Source organism: Mustela nigripes, chromosome 8, assembly GCF_022355385.1.
Source record: "Mustela nigripes isolate SB6536 chromosome 8, MUSNIG.SB6536, whole genome shotgun sequence".
Taxonomy (NCBI): Eukaryota; Metazoa; Chordata; class Mammalia; order Carnivora; family Mustelidae; genus Mustela; species Mustela nigripes.
Window position 1 is genome coordinate 54,120,939 of NC_081564.1, and position 14,533 is coordinate 54,135,471.

At 39.6% G+C, this 14,533-nt stretch overlaps 1 protein-coding gene across 14 annotated transcripts in view; it reads left to right on the plus strand.

Annotated features, from left to right (window-relative positions):
- Nucleotides 1-327: 327 nt before the first annotated feature.
- The window catches only part of DTNA (dystrobrevin alpha), a 357,028-nt gene continuing 342,822 nt past the window's right edge, over nucleotides 328-14,533 (plus strand). For 5 of the 14 annotated variants that reach the window (XM_059409445.1, XM_059409446.1, XM_059409447.1 and 2 more), the window contains exon 1: nucleotides 331-553. The gene's annotated coding sequence lies outside the window, so the exon portion shown is untranslated. Of the gene's footprint in view, nucleotides 554-989; nucleotides 1,064-14,533 lie in introns of those variants that run through there. The other 9 variants (XM_059409438.1, XM_059409440.1, XM_059409439.1 and 6 more) reach the window with 4 other exon arrangements.

Below are 14,533 nucleotides of genomic sequence, written 5' to 3' on the forward strand. Positions count from 1 at the left end.
GACCAAAATCTGGGTCAACATAAGAAGATGATTATCTTTAATTTTAATTCTGAGGCTCTGTTCGGATCCCTTGCACGTGTGAGGGAAAACTGTAGCAATAAACAAAGCACATAAATCAAGCTTTGAAAGAGAAAAATCTCTATCCAAGGAGGATTTTTTTTTTTTTTTCAATGAAGAGCACGAACACTGTATTTCCCCGGAGGAATATTTCGGTCTAGGAAGGAGGATAGTGCATGCCGTGTGTGTATGCGTGTATGTGCATGTGTGTGTATGTGTGTGTGCTGTGCGTGCGCGCCCGCGGAGAGAGGGGCGGGGGAGGCGGATGAGGAGGATGAGATCATAGTTTCAGGATCCTCAGGAAACCCTGGTACTGGCAGCAGCCAGCCTCTGCTGTGCCCACATGACCCACAACTCTGGCAGCGGACCCGGCACTTCCAACATTATTAAATAATAAGAAAGCGGCTCCTACTCCATGCCCAAACCTCCCTACAGACCAATGGACACCTTCTAAGAGTTTGGCGAGTCGGTGACTGAGGCGCCCGTCCATTCCAAGGTGTGTGCAAGGCGTTTTCCTCCTTGACAGCTCCGGGATGGGGGAGGGCGCGGGAGTGGAAGGGGTCCGGGCGCCGGGCGGGGAGTGGGCGCGGGCCGGGCCGCCGCGCGGTGCCCCCCGGGCCGCTGGGTGCCGCGGAGCGAGCAGCGAGGCGGGAGATGCACATGACGCGCCGCCCCAGCTGCGCAGGGACCGCAGCCGCCCACGGCGCCGGGGCGCGGGCACAGGCGGCTCCGCTGCCGGAGCAAGGGCAGGCGCCGCGCACCGGCAAAGTCAAGAGTGGAAGCGGGCGGCAAGCGCCGGCTGGGGAAGGGAATCGCCCCAACGCCCACTCGCGGGGTTCCCACCTGTGCGCGGGCGCCGGCCGCCGCCAGCGCCAAGCATGTGCCGGGCGCCGCAGCCAGGACTGCGGCGCGGCGCCTCCCCCGGCGGCGGGCGGCGCCTCGGGCCCGCGGGGCGGCGGTAGCGGCTGCTGCAGGATGGCCGGCCCGGGGGCGCGGGGCCGCGCAGGTAAATCTCGGCCTCCCGCGGCGGCCCGGCCGTGCCGCAGCCCCCGCTGTCGCCGCCGCGCCGCTCCCGGGCTCGGCGATGGCAGCCGGCTCCGTGGCGGCGCGGGTCGAGTTGTTTTTGTTGTCAGTGCTGCGCTCCCGGGCGTCCCCGCGGGCTGAGCCGTTGGGAGGTGGCGTGGCCACCTCCATTAGGGATGGCGCTCACGTGGGGGAGCAGGCTAGGGGGTACTGACCGGCAAGACGGCGACGGGTCCCTTCCAGCCCGCGGCGTCTGCGCGCGTTGGAATGCACTGCGGTGCCGGGGCGGGTGCTGAGGGGAGTGGGCGCGCGGCGCGGGGGGCGGCTGGCGGCGGACGTGGGCGCGCGGGGGGCGGGGTGGGGCGGGGGGCGGTGAGGGGCCGCAGCCTTTATAGCCTGTTGCCCATTTCGGAGTTCTCCGCTGGACAGGGGGCGGACGGGAGGTTCGTTGTGGTGCCCGGAGTGGGAGGTAGAGTGGCGTCTGTCAAAAGACCAGAGCCAAGCAGAGAGGAGGGATGGCCGGACGGCGGTGCTGGGCTCGGTGGGACCTTTCCCGGGACTCGGTAGGTGGTAAAACTTTCCTCGTTGGCAGGCTTGGGGTACGACTTTGAGAAGACAAGTGTGGAACTTGGGGGAGAAATGCCGGAGGTACACTTGCAGAGAAGCTGGCCGCCCTTAGGGTCATTCTTGCTCTAAAAAATGGTCTTTGGAGTTAATATGGACTTTCAAGTTTTCCTGTTTTCTGTTGGGATCACTGGGTATTAATGTGTTTGTGTTTCCTTTTCCACATAACAGTAACCCATATTGTTGAAGTATGAATAGTTACGTTTCATTTACCAAAAATATACTTATTTTGTTTATTCCAAAGGTAGAAACTTTAGAAGAAAACAGCTCTCACTGTGTACCAGGCACGGTGTTGTGTGCCTTCACTCACTCACTTCCTACTGCAACCTGAGGGGTAGTTCTTATTGTCCACCTTTTACAGGTGAGGAAATCCAGACCCAGAGAGCTGAAATAACTTAACTCGAAGTCGTACAATTATTAAATGTTAGAGTCCAGTTGGGCTCTCGGTTTGCGTTTTAGCAACTCATGTATTTATTTATCTATATGACACCCCACTGTGCCTACAGTCTTCTATATTTCATATGTTGGCCACATTTCTCTACCGACGTGAACGTCTTAACTATGTGCTAAGGGCTGGACATTAAGGTTTTCTAATATTTAATACCCTTTGAGTACTTTTGTTAGAATTAACCAAGTTTCCTACAAACTGAAAAACTGAAGTATTATTTATCAGCGAAGTTAAGATTTTCAGCAGTTAAAATTACCAGCCAAGTAAATTACCACAAAGCAGGTGGCTAACTTGATCTACAGTTTGCTCTTAATTTTAAACTTCCTAAGGTATTAGGCTGGTCTTTCCTCAAAACATGGCCATCATTTTCCTCAGAACACTAGAATCTTTGAGCAAGTTTAATCATCCTTAATCCAGTCGTTGTGACTAGAGGTTAAGCAGTTTTAAAAGAATTTTGCAATTCTCTTTAAACTGTCAGTCGTTAAAAGCAGATTATATTTTGAGGGTGTTTGTGTGTCTGTGCCTTTTAGCCATTTGTAGATGCTTTGTTCAAAGTTGTATAGCAATGAAGACTGAAATCAAAATTTCTCATTAGTGCTAAGTTGAAATACTTTTAAAATCTCTGCTTGCTTTAAATGAACCACAATGCAAAGAAAGGTCTCAGTGGGGTGAACTCCCAACTTCAGAAATTTAGAGAATTACTCTTCATTTGAGCTTATCATAGAACTCTCAGAATATTCATTTAATTGGATGGATGGATGTCTCTCTTAGGTCTTCATCTGTTATTTCTTCAAGTAAATTTAATTGCTCCTTCACATAACCAGTTTCACATTATTTTGACATTCATAGATTTCCTTAATTCTTGTCTCTCAGTTTAATTAAATTCTGTATACATATTTCAAACCCACAATTATTCAACACTATCAGTGAGAAGACTAGAATCCAACTGAATTACATGGACACATGGTCTTTGGCTATGACAAAAAAAAGTATCCCATTCTTCAGTGGTTAACCTCTTCTGTACCCCCAAATTATGGCTTCAACTTTATTTTGGGATTCCAGAGAAGTGCTGTGGTCAAAATAGTTACATGTCATCAGACACAGTGTTTTTGTTTCTGAAATTGAATTTGAATTTTCCAAGTCTATTTATAGGAAATGTTGATTGTTTATTGAAAGGCATATGTTTTATAATACATGGATATGTCCTTTCTATAATACATAGATATGTCAGAACTATTCCAGTTTTCAGCTACTGTTGCTTATTTGAGAGAAAGCATTCCCTTGCTACTTTTACTCACCTGGTAGATATGACATGACTTTTTCCTTTCAAGACCCACATCTCTAGTTTTGGGATAATTGTAATGTCTCTGCTTCTTGAGAGCCCTCTCCGTTTCAGGTGCTGGATGGGGAACTAGGGATCAGTAATGAGCAGAAAGATGAGTGATCCCTGCCAACACGGGGGGTCAGGCTTTAATAAAACAATTATGCAAGTAAATGTTTATTTGCAAATTGAGATAAGTTCTCTGAAAGAAAGAATTCTATAAAAATGCATAATAAAGGATTCTGTACTAGGTACAGAGGTCAGAACGCTAAGCCCAAGCAGTCACATATTTGTGGAGGAATGACATCTGAGAAGATGTTTACTAAGTCAATTGTCTTCTTAAATGCATTCATATGTCTTTTCTGAATTATTTTCTGAGTCAGAGACCTTGGTCTCACTCTGGTTATCGCTACATGTCTCTATTCATCAGGAGCCATACTGTGTACCTTCATTATTCCCCTAGGGACACGGGGAGATTTACAAAACTCTCAATACCTCTTAAAAAATATAGAGCATATACTACCCTTATCTAGTTATTAACTTACTTGCAGAAAGTTATTTAAGTTTAGTGAAATAGAATCTTTGTCTTTCTTTGCCTTAACAACTTCTTTTGAATTTTAAAAAAGTAGTTGTGTGTGTGTGTTGTTTAAGTGGCAGTATGTCTCAAAATAGAAATGCAATTGATTTATCATGCAGTCCCTCAGATTCTCTAAAGTGTCCAAGGGAAGAGAAGAGGCTCCAGAGTAAGGGAGGTGATATTAAGTGATGGATATGCTGGGAACATATGTATTAACAATTTAAAGCAAGCACAGTAACTAAATTTATTGAACAGTTACTGTGTGCTGGGTATTCTGTGGGCTATAGATAAATTAACTTATGTATTCTTCATGATAGCCTAGAGGTCTGCATGCATTACCCATGTCCCCATTCTATAGGACAGGAACTGAAGCATGAAGAGAGCAATAATCATGACCGCTGTCACATAGGTAGAGATAAACCCTAAATTCAAGTATTCTGATATTGTAGTCCACACTGTTAACTGTGGATGTGTGTAGTACCTAGTTCATAATTTTACTAATGCATTAAATCCCCATCATCATTGAAAATAGAAACACTCCTAATTTGATCCTTTGGTTACTTTTCTCTTAATAAAAGTCAGTGGAAAAAAAAATAGAACTTCCTTTGGCAATGCTTTTTGTCCCATATTTTACAGGCAAAATACACATAAAGCAAGAAGAAATACATAAATTCCTAGACAGACTGGAGACCACTAAATTATAAGAAATTTCTCATGATATGTTATATATTTTTAAATTAAAATAGTCATTTGAGCAGCATTTGAAACTATTGAAATTTTTAGCATCAAGGAAATGTACTTCAGCATTTCAAATAGGGAAATACCTTTAACAGCTAGAAGTTCTGTGACCACTTAAGCATTTTAAGTCACCTGTTTCACCTAGCGCCAATGTCCAGAGCATGTACTGCAAAGAGGATATAAAGTATGACATAAAAACACCTGTTGAATTGTCTTGGTAAAATTTAAGACCCAGTTAAGATTTACATTAGGATCTTCTGACATGGCTCATAGTAAATGTTATGATTAAAAACTTAATAGTTTTGAATATTATCCAAATAATGCTAATCTAAGACACATGGGGTGTTAGCAAAGTGAAGTACTAACTGGTTAAGCATACTAATGCACATAAAGATCTTTGCACAGTGTCTGAAAATGTTAGCCAGTGTTATTTCTCCCTGAAAATGACGGGTAATATGCAGCTGATATGATTAATGTTAGTAGCAACCATGAATCACAATTCATACGTAGAGCACACATACAAGTACGTGACTCCTTTCTTTGAAATTGTCCAAAATGCTTAAGGCAGTGCATACATTTTCTGTTACTCCGGTATCCCTATCAAGATTGTGATAGGTCATTTCCCTGTTTGCTCAGTTTCATCCAAAAGCTTGATTTCATGGAATAATTAGTAAACTGTTGCTCTAATTTATATCAAAAGGAAGAGCTGCAAGACTTGATCTGACTCTGTGTGTATGTGTGTGTGTGTGTGTGTGTGTGTGTGTGTGTTTGGTGTTATCAGAGTGGAGGATGACATCATATATACCAATGAACAATTCATTAACTGGTGTTTACAATCGGACATCATAGTATAGTGTCCTATGGCAGAGAGTTTTGTATGCTTGATGTAAATATAAAATATATTAGCTAGTTATGATTGTTTAGGTTATGCAGTCATAACAAACAACTTTAAAATCTCAGAGACTGAAAAGAACAAAGGTTTATTTCTTGCTAATGCTGTGTGCCCATGTTCATCAGTAAAAGACTTTCTACATCCCTCTCTCTTAGAGCTCCTGCTAATAAAGCCCCTGTCATCCAAACATCCCCATCTCTCATCAGGCCCATGGGGACATGGTGAATCACCCACAGGTTTTTAAAGGCTTCTACCAGGAAGCAACACTTACCATTTTTGCTCATATTTCATTGACCAAAGCAAATTATATAGCCATTCCTAACCGGAAGATGGACGAGCAGAGTAATCCGATCTGATGCCCGGATGGAAGAACAGTGCGATAGTAGTGAACACATTAATGATTACCATATAAAATTAGCCAGTTTCCTTCAATAGTTTTATCACTTAAAAATGACTTATGATATAATGTAAAGTGGAATCAACAATGACTGTGCTTTAGAACTTCAGCACAGGAAGTTAATTCCTACATAAAATCACCAGCAAAGAAAGTAGAGACCAAACTTGTGAAATGGACGGTATCCCCCTTTTTCATTAGAGGTGCATTTAGTCAAGAAGTAATCCTAAAGTTACGGTTTATTTTAGATGAATGTATGATATAGTGTCTTTGACAGTAAGCAAAGCCGAGGACAGTGCCAATGCCTGCAAACAGCCCCCAAGCTGTGTTTTCAGAGCACATTTGACAGTATAAACATGGTAGCGAAAGGAAAGCAGCTGTGTATCGTCTTCATCACCTGCATCAACACGAACAAAAGTAATGTATATACTATTCTGTATTATTGTAAAAAGCCATACAGATAAATATATACATAACACTGTATGTTTATTTAAATTGCCAAACATAATTTGAAAAGTTAGAATATATCCAATCCCTATTTTTTAATTAAACCTTGTATTTTGAAATAATTGGAGATTCACATGCCATTGTAAGAAATAACACAGAGAGATCCCACGGTCACTTTTATCCAGTTTCCCCCAACACAAACAAATGTTGAAAAATGGCCAAAAGACCTAAAAAGACATTTCACCAGGAAAGATACGTAAATGACAGATATGTACGTGAAGGGATGTTCACATCATTAGCCCTTAAGGAATGCAAATTAAAATCATGGTGAGATATCATACACATCTATCAGACTATTCACTGCAAGTATATAGGAATTTACTGATTTTTGTATTTTTTATTGTATCCTGAGAACTTGCTGAACTTAATAGCTCTAAATGTGTTTTGTAATTTCTTCAAATGGTCTATGTAGACCATCACATCATCTAAAAGTAAGAACAATTTTCTTTCTTTCTATATGATTAACCTGTATGCCTTTTCTTTTCTTGCCTTATTGCACTGTTAAAAGTTCCAATATCATATTAAGTAGAAGGCTGAGAATGAACGTTCTTACATTGTTGCTGATCTTCCAGGGAAAGCATTTAGTCTTTCATCATCATGTATACATCATATCAGCAGTAATTTTTTTTGTAACTGTTCTTTTGGGAATTGAAAAATTTCACCTCCATTTCAGTTTTTTTCTGACTGTATTTATCATGAATAGATATTAATTTTTGTCAAATGCTCTTTTCCCCACCAAATGATATGATCATTTAATTTTCCTTCTTTAGCGTTTGCAATAGTAGGGTATGTTGATTTTTGACCATTGAACCAGCTTTGCATCTCTGCAATAAATCCCATTTAGCCATTGTGTATAATTTTTTGTATAATCTATTTGCCAATATTTTGTTAAAGATTTTTACGTCTATATCCATAAGAGATATTGGTCTATAGTTTTCTTTTTTGGTGCTGTCTTTATTATTAATATTAGAGTAATACTAGCTCCATAAAATGAGTTACAATGTCTTCCCTCTTCTGTTGTCTGAAAGAGATAGTGTAGAATTGGTATTAATTCTTCCTTAAATATTTGGAGAATTTTTCAGTGAAACCATCTGGTCTGGGATATTCTTTATATATACACACACATCTATATATGTGTGTGTATATATATATATACATATATACAATTATGTATATATATATATACACACACATATATACACATAACTAATATATATACACATATATATTAGTTATGAACTCAATTTCTTTAATACTTACATTGGTTTGCTTGGGCTGCCATAACAGAATACCACAGACTGGGGGCTTAAACAACAAAAATGTATATTTTCATGGTTCCAGGGGCTGGTAGTCCAAGATCCAGGGATCAGCAGTTTTGTTTTCTTCTCAGGCCTCTTCCTTGTCTTGCAAATGGCTGCCCTCTTGCTGTGTCCTGACATGGTCTGTCCTCTGTGTGTGCCTTCTTGGTGTCTCCCTGTGTGTCTAAATTTACCCATTTTATAAAGACACTGGTCAGGCTTGATTAGGACCTGTCCTAATTGTCACACTTTAACTTAATCATCATTTTAAAGGCCCTATCTCTAAACCTGATCGTATTGGGTATTGTGGTTAAGGCTTCAACATGTAAATTCTGGGAAGACACCATGCAGCCTACAACAATATTTTATATGCTATTCAAATGATCTATTTCATATTATGTGAGTTGTGATAATTTATTAAGTTTATTGAGGAATTGGTTCATTTCCTCCAAGTTGTCCAATCCATTTGTGGAGCATTGCTCATATTTATTTTTGTTCTTTTTTTTTTTTTTTTTAAAGATTTTATTTATTTATTTGACAGAGAGAGATCACAGTAGACAGAGAGGCAGGCAGAGAGAGAGGAGGAAGCAGGCTCCCCGCTGAGCAGAGAGCCCGATGCGGGACTCGATCCCAGGATTCTGAGATCATGACCTGAGCCGAAGGCAGCGGCTTAACCCACTGAGCCACCCAGGCGCCCTATTTTTGTTCTTTTGATGTCTGCAGTATCTCTAGTGATATCCTGTGCTGCATTCTTGATGTTGGTAATTTGTGTCTTCTCTCTTGTCAATTTGATGGAGGTTTATCAATTTTATTGATCATTAAAAGACCATATTGTTTCACTTATTTTTCTTTATTGTTTTTGTGTTCTCCATTTCATTGATTTCTGGTTTTATAATTATTATTTTCTCCCTTCTGTTGGCTTTTGGATTATTTTTCTCATCTTTTTCTATATTATTGAGTAGGTATTTAGATTACTGGTTTTAGGTTTTTCTTCTTTCCTAATGTATGCATTTAGTGCTATGCATTTCCCTTTTGGCACTGCCATAGTTCCGTTGCACATTTTGATAAGTTGTATTTGCATTTGAATCCAGTTCAAGTACTTTTCAAAATTTCTCTTGAGATTTCCTCTTTGACCCCTGGGTTACTTAGAATGTGGTGTTTAGTTTCAGATATTTGGAGATTTTTGTTGTTGTTGTTGTTGTTGTTGTATCTCTGTGTTTTTGGTCAGAGAAACTTATTTCCTGTACTGTCTTTCTTTATTTTGGTCTGAGAATACACTCTGTGTCATTCTGATTCATTTAAATATGTTGAAGTTGATATTATGGCCTGAAATGATGTTTATCTTGGTATATTTTCCATGAGCACATGAAAACGCTGTGTATTTAGCTGTTTGGGGGTAGAATGTTCTGTACATGCCCACTTAGATCCTGGTGGTTGATACTGCTGACAAGTTTTTATATATCTTTGCTAATTTTCTGCATAGCTGTCCTGTTGATTGTTGAAAGAATGTGTGAGGTCTCCAACTGTTATTGTGGATTAGTCCACTTCTTTCATTTCTATCAATTTGACTTTACATATTTTGCAGCTCTGTTGTTTGGTCTATTTATATTTAAGACTGCTTTGTCTTCTTGGTGTATTGATTCTTTTATCATTACATAATATCCCTCTCTATATCTGGTAATTTTATTTGCCTATAGTCTATTGTATCTGATATTAAAAGATACTCCTTTGTTTCTTTGATTGATGTTTGCATATCTTTTTTCCTATCCTTTTACTTTCAATCTGCCTATATCATCATATTTGATTTGAATTCCTTGTACATATAATGTAGTTGGGTCATATATTTTAATACACCTTGCCAATATCTTTTAATTGATGTATTCAGACCATTTACATTTACTATAATTATTGATATGTTAGGCTTATTTTTGTCATTATATTTTTTGGTTTCTCTCTCTCTCTCTCTTTTTTTTTTAAAGATTTTTTTATTTATTTGACAGACAGAGATCACAAGCAGGCAGAGATGCAGACAGAGAGAGAGGGAGAAGCAGGCTCCCCGCTGAGCAGAAAGCCTGATGCGGGGCTTGATCCCAGGACCCTGGGATCATGACCTAAGCTGAAGGCAGAGGCTTTAACCCACTGAGCCACCAATGCACCCCTCTCTCTCTCTTTTTAACTTCCTCTGAGGTTTTTTTTCCTTGCCTTTCTGTCAGTTACCTGAGCTTTTATAGAATTCCATTTTTTATTTGTCTATAGGGTTTTTAAGTGTATCTCTTTATAGATACACTCTTTTTGCTACAATCAATCATTAAAATCAATCTATTACATCATGCACACACAGAATTTTTCACTGTCTACTGCTATTGTCATTTTATCAATTCTAGTGAGCCATAGAAACTACTTCTTGTTACATCCTTTCTTTCTCTGCCATTTATAGTTGTCAAATATTTCCTTTACAGGCATCACACAGTGTTAACATTTTTGCTTCAACCATCAAATATAATTTAGAAAGCTCAAGAGGAACAAAAAAGTCCATATTTATCCATATTTTTTCTCTCTTGATGTTCTAATATACCTTTTTTCTTCTTTCCTTTTTGTTTTGAAAAGTTCCTTAACCATTCTTTTAGAGCAGACCAGTCTCCTGGTGACAGAATATCTTTGTTTTTCTTCACCTAAGAATGTCTTTATTTCCCCTTCATTCTTGAAGGATATTTTAACTCAGTATGGGATTCTAGGTTGATAATTCTTTTCTTTCAGCATTTGAAAAATGTACCACTTTCTATGGCCTTCATGGTTTCTGTTGAGACATCTGTGATTCATCTTGGTTTTCTCTTATATGAAGTGTCATTTCTCACTTTTTCTTTTCAAGGACTTTTTTTAATCTTTAGTTTTCATAAATTTGATCATGTTGTGTATTGGCACAGATTTCTTTGAGTTTATTCTGTTTGACTTTTCAGATTTATTCAGCTTCTTGAATCTGTAGATTTATGTCTTTTGTCAAACTTGGGAATCTTTCAGGCATTATTTCTTTGAGTACTTTTTCAGCTCTGTCCATTTTCTCCACTCGTTTCAGGTACCCAAGACATGAATGTTAGATCTTTTGTTATACTACTATACTGTATTTGTATCCTATGGCTGCTATAACAAATTTCTATAAACTTGTTTTTAAAACACACATTTATTCTTTTACAATTCTGGAGACCAAAAGCCAGATACCAGTTCCATTGGGTTAGTCAGGGTGTGGCAGGGCTGGTTTCTTCTGAAGGTTCCATGGGACAATTCATTTCCCTGCCTTTTCTAGCTACTGGAGGCTATGTATTCTTTGACTTACAATTTCTTCAATCTAATCTCTTGCTTCTATAATCAAATCTCCTACTTTCTTTGCTGTAGTCAAATCTCCCTTGACTCTCTCGTTTAAGAACACTGTGATTACATTTAGGGTCCATCTGGAAAGTCCATTATATTCTCCACATCTCAAGCTCTTTAATTTAATCCCACCTACAAAACTCTTTTTGCTTCACAAGCTTCCAGGAATTAGGATCAGACTGAATATCTTTCAGAGCCATTAATCAACCTACTGTACACACAGAGTCTCTAAGGCTTTGTTGTTTCAGTCTGTTTCCTTTGTTTCTCACTGAGTTATTCTAATTATTCTATAATCCATCTCACAGGATTTTTCCTCCATCACTTCCCCTCTGTTATTGGGCCACCCACAATATTTTATATCTGGTCATTAGGGGTTTTCTTAGTTCTAAAATTTCCACTTAGTTTTTTCTAATTCTTTTTTTCTTTTTCTTTTCTTTCTTTCTTCTTCTTCTTCTTTTTTTTTTTAGCTGATACTTTTTACTTTTTTGTTTCAAGCATGTTCATAATTGCTCATTGGAGTATTTTTAAATTATGACTGCTTTAAAAAGACTATTTGTCAGACTATTCTAACATCTCTCTGTAATCCCATTGTTGGCATCTATAAATTGTCTTTTTTTCATTAAGTTTCTGATTTTCCTGGCCCTTGGTGTGATGAATGATTTTCAGTTGAAATCTGGTCATATTCTTATTATGTTAAGAGACTCTGGACTTATTTAAACATCCTGTTTTAGTTGTCTTCCACGAATATCACCCCAGTGGGCAAAATGGGGATGGTGCCACCTCATCCTTGCCAGGTGGGGGAAGAAGTGCAGGTTCCTCACTTGGTCTCCCTTGTCACCTAAGGGGGCTCCACATTACTGTGGGGATTGTGAATTCAAGTTACCCACTAGATCTTCACTGATACCTCTCTGGTTGGGAATGGCAGAAGTGCCTCTTTTATGTTCCCTATGTGGAATCCATAGACAACATGGGGACAAGAAGGTGGTCTGATTACTCCTGGGCCATGACGACAGTCCTGACTCTCCACTAGGCCTCCCATGACACCACTCAATGGAGATGGGGAGGAGAGACTTGGTATTGCTAGGTGAAGGTAAAAGTTCAGCTTTCCCACAGTCTCCACTGACAACCTGGTAGGGGTGGAAGGTGGGGAGTCTCCTTACCACCTGCTGGGAATGAAAGTCCCAGGTACCTACTTAACCTTCTGTCTATTCCATTGGTGGGGATGAGGAAATATGGGGCTTCTTTACAGCCTGGTGAATGTGGAGATCTAGGCTCCCCACTTAGCCTCTGTTGGCATGATTGTGGTAGGGGTACATTATTTTCTGTCTTAAATGGTTGGAATAAAGCCATTATTGTCTAAAGATTTTTTCATTTATTGTGTTGTTCCTTTCCTAGTCCTTTAGCTAAGTAAAGCATGATTTTGTGCCCCCCCCCTTTTTTAAAATCTAAGTCTGTTGGGATTTTAAGTTTCTTTAGTTCCATATTTGGGATACATGAACCAATACAGAAGTCCAAGGAAGTCATCATTGGGGTGACTGAGGGCCCTGAGGCTCCCAGATGGTTTACCTTTTCTCCAACTTTCAGAGTCTTGGTATACTTATTTTATTTATAATGTTAAAGGTTTAATTTTACTTAGTGAAAGGGATAGGGAAAACTACTTCTACTCCATCTTCACAAAAATCTAATTCACATTTTTTATGCAGGTGTAAAATGAAAAATATCACTCAATATTGATTCTCAGGGGATGACGGGGATTAACTGCTGCTCTGTTTCTGAATAATAAGTGCTTGACAGCTTAGCAGGATGAGGGGTACTTGGACAGTGATGCAGACAGGAACACATTCCATCAGTGCTAAGGTTCAGGGACCATGTGAAGGTACTTTTACTCCTCCAAATCAGTGCTTTTTCCTTTCCTAAGAGACCATTGCTGGAGGTTATAGCAAAGTTGGAAACTTCTACCATTTTCATACACAGTCTTCTGTGGCAGATTTCTGAAACATCAACATCCCAGCCTCTACTGTATTCTCTCTAAATGTTCTTTATTTCCGGGAACATTATCCATCTGAAACAGTTTTGAACCAAAAAGTGTGTGGGAAAATGTTGCTAAGCTAAGAAGGAAATAGTGAACACAAAATCTGTGTTTAAATTCTGGGGAGCACCTACCAGCAAGCATTCATGTTAATTTATTTTGGTGTAAAATTATACATTAAAAACAAATGTATTGGCTTTGTCAAGTTGTTTGATCGCTGCTCAGTAGATTAAGTACAAGAGATGGGGATTAGAATTTTCTGCTTGAAACCAATGTTCTGAGGAATAACAGTTGACAGGGAGGCAATCACAAAGAACAATGGTCCAGGGAGACTCTTCCAAAAGACCAATCAAGTTATTAAGGCTGTAGTTAACCCTGAAGTTCTCACTGTACTACAGTGTTGTTCCTTCAGGTGTGGGCGTCAGGGTAGCGTCAGCACAGTCTTGGAAGGGTCTGTGAATACAAATTTCTAAGAAACTCTGGGGATGGAGCCCACCCATCTCTTGTAACAAATGCTGCAGGTTCTTCTGATGCACGGGAAGCTAGAAGCCACTAACTAAGGTAATAACCACTGAGAGTACACTAAATTTCTGCTTTTCATGATTCTCAACTCACCCATTTAGGTTTTGGAAAATTTATTTATCGTGTTTAACATTTTGTGTGTTTTAATCATGAGTATTTTAAAAATAAATTTAAAATGCATTACCCAAAGTAGTCTCTTTAGTTACCTGTGCCTTAATGATTCCCACAATTGTTTTGTATCCTTGACCCAAATCATCATAACTGCTCCAAGTCTCATCTTTTTGGTCGAAACCATAAATTAAGCCATGCCTACACTTCCTTGCCTTTGTTCCTCATTGCTGCCAAGTCATACATTAATGGATTTTCTTGGCAGTTTTTATGTTCTTTTCTAGAGCTGACACAAATCATGAAGATATTTGGAGGCAAGGTTGGGGGCGTTGCTGCATCATTTGAAGAAGATGCATTTTAGGAGATCTTGTCACACAATATTGTTAGAGACAGATGCATATGCAGATGTCCAGACTCATCATTGTCATTACCACATCAGCTCTACCATGGGGGATTCACTGTCTACTGCAGCCTGGCATTTTTCTCTGGGGTCACATGAGATTACAGAAAATTTTGGCTCTGGGGCCGTCCTGAGGAAAGAGAAGCTGCGTTTTGATTAGAGAGTCTATAATTAGGGCACAGTTACAAACCACAAGATGGGGTAAGACAAAGTCAGTAAGAAGCAAAAG